Below are 7,110 nucleotides of genomic sequence, written 5' to 3'. Positions count from 1 at the left end.
TTCAGCCAACTTTCAATTCTTTCACCGGCTACCACAATGTCAGCAAAGTTGGTCACCGGGCAACTAACCATTCTCTCAGCAAATGCCCCCTGCAGGGTACCCATAAACAAGTCAGACATCTCTCTGTCCACCAATGGAGGTTGAACTCTGGCAGCCAACTCCCTCCACCTTTGAGCATACTCTTTAAACCCCTCATTAGCCTTCTGAGACATACCCTGCAGCTGGGTACGACTAGGAGCCATATCAACGTTGAACTGATATTGTTTAAAGAATGCGTCACCAAGATCCTGCCAGCTCTTGATGTCAGAAGATTTCAGCTTGGTGTAGCACTCCAAGGATCCTCCGGACAGACTGTCCTGGAAGAAGTACATCCACAGCTTATGATCCATCGTATATGCAGAAATCTTGCGGACGAAAGCTTGAAGGTGAGTTTCCGGGCAGGAACTCCCATTATATTTATCATATGCGGGCGCCTTGAACTTCTGTGGGATCACAATCCCCTCAACCAGCCCCATGTTTGACATGTTTACAACCCCAGGAGTGGCATAACTTTCGAGAGCCCTGATTTTCTCTTCCAGCAACTGAATCTCTTTGTTAGGTGGCTGGACACCGTATTGACCGAACGGTTCGTTATGCATGGAGAATTGATCAGCTTCCCTGTCTTCCTCTCTATCATCCTCCACCCCAAAGAAAGGAGGAAACAGATTGTCCTTTATATTATTGCCCATCAGACCTGGCCCACCACCTGTGGCAGCGCCAAAACCACCAGCATTATTCACTACGCCCACAGTCGTCCTCTTTCCACCGTCCCTAGAACCACCAAGACCCTGGTTAGAGACACCATCCAGATTGACCCCACTGTTGGCAGTTGAAGCCCGCTCGAGCTTCTCAACTTTATCAGCCAGTGCTTTCTGGCCCACAGCAAACCCTTGCATGATGTTGATCAATTCGTTCATCTTCTCTTTCAGCTCGAGAACATCTGTATTTGGTAGATCCATCAGTCTGGGTGTATTGCGTCTGGTGAAATATCTGTGCGGACGTGTTGAGTGCAAAGGTACAACTCTACGAGCACGAGCAATGATTCCTGAAACAATCAAGCACGTTAGCAACGGATACCTGCAAAATAGAAAACAAGTTACTATGATTATGCATGAATGCAATGTCTATCCATATGAGGAACGTTCTGTCTTTCGATCCTGGTTTCATCGAGACAGATAATAATTCGGCAGCAATATTCTGACATTCATCATTTGACTTCATCATACAGATCAAAGCATATATGATTTAGCAAAATACCACCCAACCATGTGTGTGCTGTGTGAGTGCATACGGGAAAGCAAATAAAGCTTTAAGAGCAATCACTGAATGAAAATAACCATCGCATATCAAAATTGCACAATAAGTGCCATAGTCATACATCAAGCTGATACAAATCAAATACAATTCTCCGGAATCAGAAAGGAAATACAAGCCAGTGAATTCCATCAACAGGCCTGACGGTAATCCACACAAATGAGAAAGGTCTAGCCTGACGAAGGTCCCACAGAAGGCCCTACATTATCAACCATCCTAGCAAACTCTGCGGCGAACCTGAGCTCGGTGTTCTCCTGCTGCAATCTGCCCACCTCCTTCTGGTGAATCTTCATCTGCCTGAAGTAATGATCTCTCTCAGCAATGTAGTGATCTCTCTCGGCGATATAATGATCTCTCTCAGCAATAGTCTTCACATTCTCTGTTTCCTTAATCTTCAGCTTTGCTTCCCACTCAGCGATAAGGACTCTGACTCTGTCTTCCCTCTGATCCCTCACGAGGATTTGCCTCCTCTTCTCATCTTCAATGACCTTTGAAGCTCTGGCTAGCTTCTCCTTGGTAATGTCGTGCTCCCTTGTAGACGACTCCAATGCTTGCCTGACCTTGCCATAGTAAGCGGTATCCATCTCAAAGCGCTTCTCCACAAGAGCATGTCTCTTATCCTGATCTTCCATCCTCCCTTTGATCTCCTGATTAGCCATCTGAACTCGAGCAACACTCATCTCCAATTCTGTTTTCTCTGCAAGCAACTGATCCCTCTCCCGCTTCATCTCTAGGAACTCTACCATACTGACGAAAGAAGGAGATTCCTCAATCAATGGATACCAAGGATCAACCATAGGAAATGGTAGACAAGTAAGCTCCACTCTCTTGCTGAGCCAGTCATCAAACGGAGGGAAAAACCTGTTATTAGCTCTACCCCAAGAAAACTTGCCTTTCCTTTGAATGCTACGCCATACATCAGATACCTGCTTCAACCTGGCCTGATTGCCCTCAACCGGGAAGTACAAAGTTTCCTGAATCTCACTCTTGAGAGGAGGGACCTCCATAGCGAATCCCATTTGTCTCTTAAGAAGCGTCGGGTTATAATTAATGCAACCCTGAACTCCTATAAGAGGCACATTGGGAAAACTTCCACAACTGCAAATGAAATCTTGTACAACCCCGCTACTGTGAGTCCAAGCTATGTCTTTGGCCCGCAAACCCATCAGCTTGGTCGCCCAATTGACCGTATGGTCGAGAAGAACAAACGCACCCCTGGAAGGCAAATATCCCATAAACCACTTGTATAGTAGCTGAGTGCAACATCGGATCAATCCCCCACGCCGCTTCTCATTCCTGTTATGGACCGAGTAATAGACCTCTCCAACCAGAGTAGGAATAGGATTCCTCTGAACAAACAAACGAACGACATTAATATCCACGAAGCTCTTCTGGTTAGGGAATAGGATGATACCATAGATGCCTACAGCAATCAAAGCATGGACAGCTTTCCAGTTACCCAACTCAGCATGTTCCTTGGCCTTTACCTCTAGGAAACTCAGATGGAAACCAGGCAACTTCCCCTTCTCTTTCAGACCCCCCTTAATCATTTCCAGACTCAAATAAAGAGCACGGGATATCCCACCAATGTCAGGTTCTTCCTTAGTAGCATAGAAAGGAACCTAATTTCTGATCTGAATGCCCAAGATACCAACATAGTCCTCCATCAAAGGCCCCAATAAGTAATCCGGGAAGACGAAACACCTCAAACCAGGGTCATAAAACTGGAGAAGAGTATGGATGGCACTCCTATCCCTGTCAGTGAGCCTGAAAACCATCTTCAGAATACCCCCATACATCTCACGAAACATCCCCACATGGTCGGGCGCAATCAATGCTATCATATCTCTCAGCACACTGATCTCTGGGTCAAAGAAACTATAGACAACATCGTCTTTCAAACCGGGCCTCATATCTGAGCAAAGAAGTCTCTCAACCAGGATCTTGATCAAGAATGTCCCTGCATATGGATAAACATGAGTTAGATGCAGGTAAATGCAAAATGTGAATGATGCTGATGAATGAATGCAATGCATTGTGCCATCCTCCAAGTCATCTGAACATCTGTTGCACTGAGACCTGAATCTCTGAACTCATCACAACCATCTGAAGGAATATGTAACCACAAATCCAACTCAGGGTTCCGAAATAAACGGAAATGAAATGTACATCACCATCGTCACCAAAGATTCTCTGAACAGACAATCATAAGACCCTCTGAATCGGCCCGGAGAATCCAGAAATAAACGGATCCCCACTGATAAATAATACGGACAGAACTCCGGCGTCTCTGAAATAAATCCATAAATCCGACTTATAAATAGGACTCTGATCAACGGCTGAACCATTAGTCACCAACAAAGTCACCACCAGAACATGCATCTGTAAGAATCAACCCTCCCCTCACAGGTAAGTTCTAATCAGGTTACCCTAAGGCGGATAATGGTCTCGACAATCGGGCAAAGATAATCAACGGGTTTGCCCTTTCGGGTGTGCCGTTGTAGCTCTCTTAAGATCATCTAAACCAAAGATCCGGGAAAGAATGGTCACCGAACTCAATAGCTCAAAAGAGGTAACCCAACCAAAGTGGAAAACCCCACAAAGGAAGAGCTCTCTCAGATGAACCTCGTCCGGCTCGTGGTATGTCACGTCGCAACAACATGCCCAACCAGCATGTGAGGAACGTGAGACCACACTAATCCTAGGTATATACTCGGGCCTGGGTTTTAGCCCCACTCAGAACACCCACCCCAAAATAGAGGAACCACTTGTACAGAGGACAGCAACATGATAGTATGATGCATGCAAATATTTATGCAAATATATACACAACAGAATAATAATAAATGCAATAAATAGAGCAACACAAGCAACCTAAACTATCCTAGAGAGCGCTAGGAGAGACTCGCTTAGGGAAGATGGACCAGCAATAGGTCAACATCTAATGTCCCCAGCAGATTCGCCAGCTGTCGCATCTGCGAAAAACAACCGGCGGGCTAAAACAAAAACAAACAAAGCCGCCACCGTGCGTTATTTATCCCAAAGAGGGAAAGGAAACGCTCGAAGTAAACCTAGAAAAGACATGGTCTCGCGACCAAAGGGATGGGATCGGGAGTCGGTTATGCGAAGGGAAGGTATTAGCACCCCTACGCATCTGTCGTACTCGACAGGATCCACGCTCAGAAGGAAAGAAAAAGGTTGCTAAAACTGCTCACAAACATCACACACACACACTGAAAACAACACAGGTGGGGGAAGAGAGGAACGGGCTCGCTAGGATATTGCATCCTATGCCTACGTATCTCATCTGGAATGAGAATCAGAGCTACTGTAGTTCGGCTCACGCACGCCGAACAAAACACACGCACAGACGCTGAGACATCAAAACAAACACACAAACAGGCAAACATGGAAACCGAATGCCAATCGCTGGACTTACATCAGACTCCGAACCAAACAACCCACACTGGAAACCAAATGCCAATTGCTGGACTTATATCGGACTCCAAGCACACAACGATAGGATACGGAATGCCAATCGTTGGGCTTACATCCGTCTCCTAACACACACAAGAAAGGTTAACACACAACAAGTTACTAAGGAGTCTGGCACTCGAGCCTAACAACTGTCAAGCAAACACACACAAAAAAAAGAAAAAGGGTGCCCGGAGAGATCTCGTACGACCTCCTGCCTACGTACCTCATCTGGTATGAGGATCAGGGCAACGTAGTTCCCCCTTAACAGGGGAGAAACTTTCTCCTAACCAGAGACTAGGAAATGACAAACTAAAAGGGAGACTGACTAGAGCCTAATAGTTGTCATGTAATCCACAATGGTCCTAGGTTGAGTTTTCTATCTAACTTGCACAGGAAGCAAGCTATCCTAAACAGGCAAAGCAAAGCATACAAGCACAACAAACAATCACACAATTAGCACACACTATATACAAACAAAGTGGGCTCACACAAGGGTTAGGCTGTGAAACACAAGCCAACTGTAATCGGGTGATGTTAGCTCTTAACCCTAACATTGAGAGTTAGGGTGAAGCAGATGAAATAGGAAGTGAGGGGTGTGCCTCACAGCTCTTATCCCTAGCCAGGGAGAGCTTCAGACAAATGAAAGTATGGGTTCAGAAAGTGGGAACCCTTCTACACTTATGGCTGACTCAACAAGGATCTTGGGTTAATATCCACAATGCATCAACACCAGTTGTGTGAGCAAAGGGATGACTCAACTGAATAGCAGGAGACGGATTGCACATCTCTTTTATCTGCCAATTGCCTTATCAAAGGACTTTTCCTGCTTGGCACAAAGATAAACAAACACAAGCATTGCCTCTTAAGGAGGGCTTCAGACAGGTGCCTGCCCAAGTAACAGGACAGGTCTTCCAGACTACATGAAGTCAGTGGGTTATACCTCAATTGGTTAAGCAACCAAGCAACAGCAAAAGCAAGTTCACAATGAACTATAGCAACTAATGTACCTGAAAACAATCTAACTCAATCAGTTTACAACTCAAAAAGTCAAACAGACAGGCTAATGGTCAACAGTTAACTGCACAAAGTCAACAGACAAACAACAATGTGCAAAGCACAAGCTCAACTCAAAGGAGCTAATCCACCTACAAAACAACTCAATGTTAATCAACATCAATCAAATATCAATCCCAATGAGCAAATGAATCAAACTCCTCAAGGCCATATGCTTCTTGTCCTGAAAACAAAGCTCAAACATAAGCACCAACCACTAGGACAAGGCCTAGCGTAAAAGAGGGAGAAATAATTCAAAACAGAACATGAAAATTGGCAAGAATTAAGCTTAATCAAATTAGAACATCATCCAATTGGTCCCATGTCAATATCATCAACCAAATTCATTTCACAAGGCATCTAAGGAAAGGCATGCAAGTTGAAAGCTCATTGAAGCAAACAGAATGAACCAATCCAAATTAACTCAAACATAATTCAATAATTCTCAAGAAAAATCATGGCTAAACATCACTCATCACATGATCATCACCCCAAAATTCAAGGCATTTGGACAAGTATACGCATGGCAAATAAATTCCATAAGGCAAGGCAAGGCAAAATAAGCTCAAATGAGGCACAATTTCATACATCAACTTCACCCAAGCCTAAAACAGAATCCAATCATGATAAATGTCTCAAACTAAAGCCATAATAAACTTCAAAGTGTCTAGAATCAATGTGCAAAATTTCAAGTTCATTTGATAAACATCAAGCATTTCACAAATCATCTAAGTTCATGACTATCCAAAAGTCCACAAATGACAAGCCAAAAAGGAAAATCCCAAACAAATCCAAATTGAATCCAAAAATTCCATAAACATTCACAAGAAATACTAACATCCAGAAGTAGCATCATGCAAAAATTCACATCAATTGGCATTGAATTGGCATGGTAATGAAAATCAACAAGTCAAGCAAGCAAAGGTGTGACACACATTGTCACACCTACATTCAAAAGATCATATCTCATCAACCAAAAATGGGAAAAATGCAAACTCTATACCAAAATGTCCATTGAGATGTCTATTTTATGCACACAAAATTTCAAGTTCATTGGATCAATATCCATCATTTCACAAAGCTTTTGGCAAAGAAGGTCAAGAAAACACATACATACACAATTCCTAAGCCAAAACAAAATTCATGCGTGCACAATTTCTGGAAAAAATACTCAAAAAAACTAGAAATCATGAGGAACATCATGCAAAAAAATCCCAGGTAAATTGG

The sequence above is a fragment of the Lathyrus oleraceus genome, chromosome 7 (assembly GCF_024323335.1).
Source record: "Lathyrus oleraceus cultivar Zhongwan6 chromosome 7, CAAS_Psat_ZW6_1.0, whole genome shotgun sequence".
Taxonomy (NCBI): Eukaryota; Viridiplantae; Streptophyta; class Magnoliopsida; order Fabales; family Fabaceae; genus Lathyrus; species Lathyrus oleraceus.
This window is presented reverse-complemented; position numbering follows the sequence as displayed.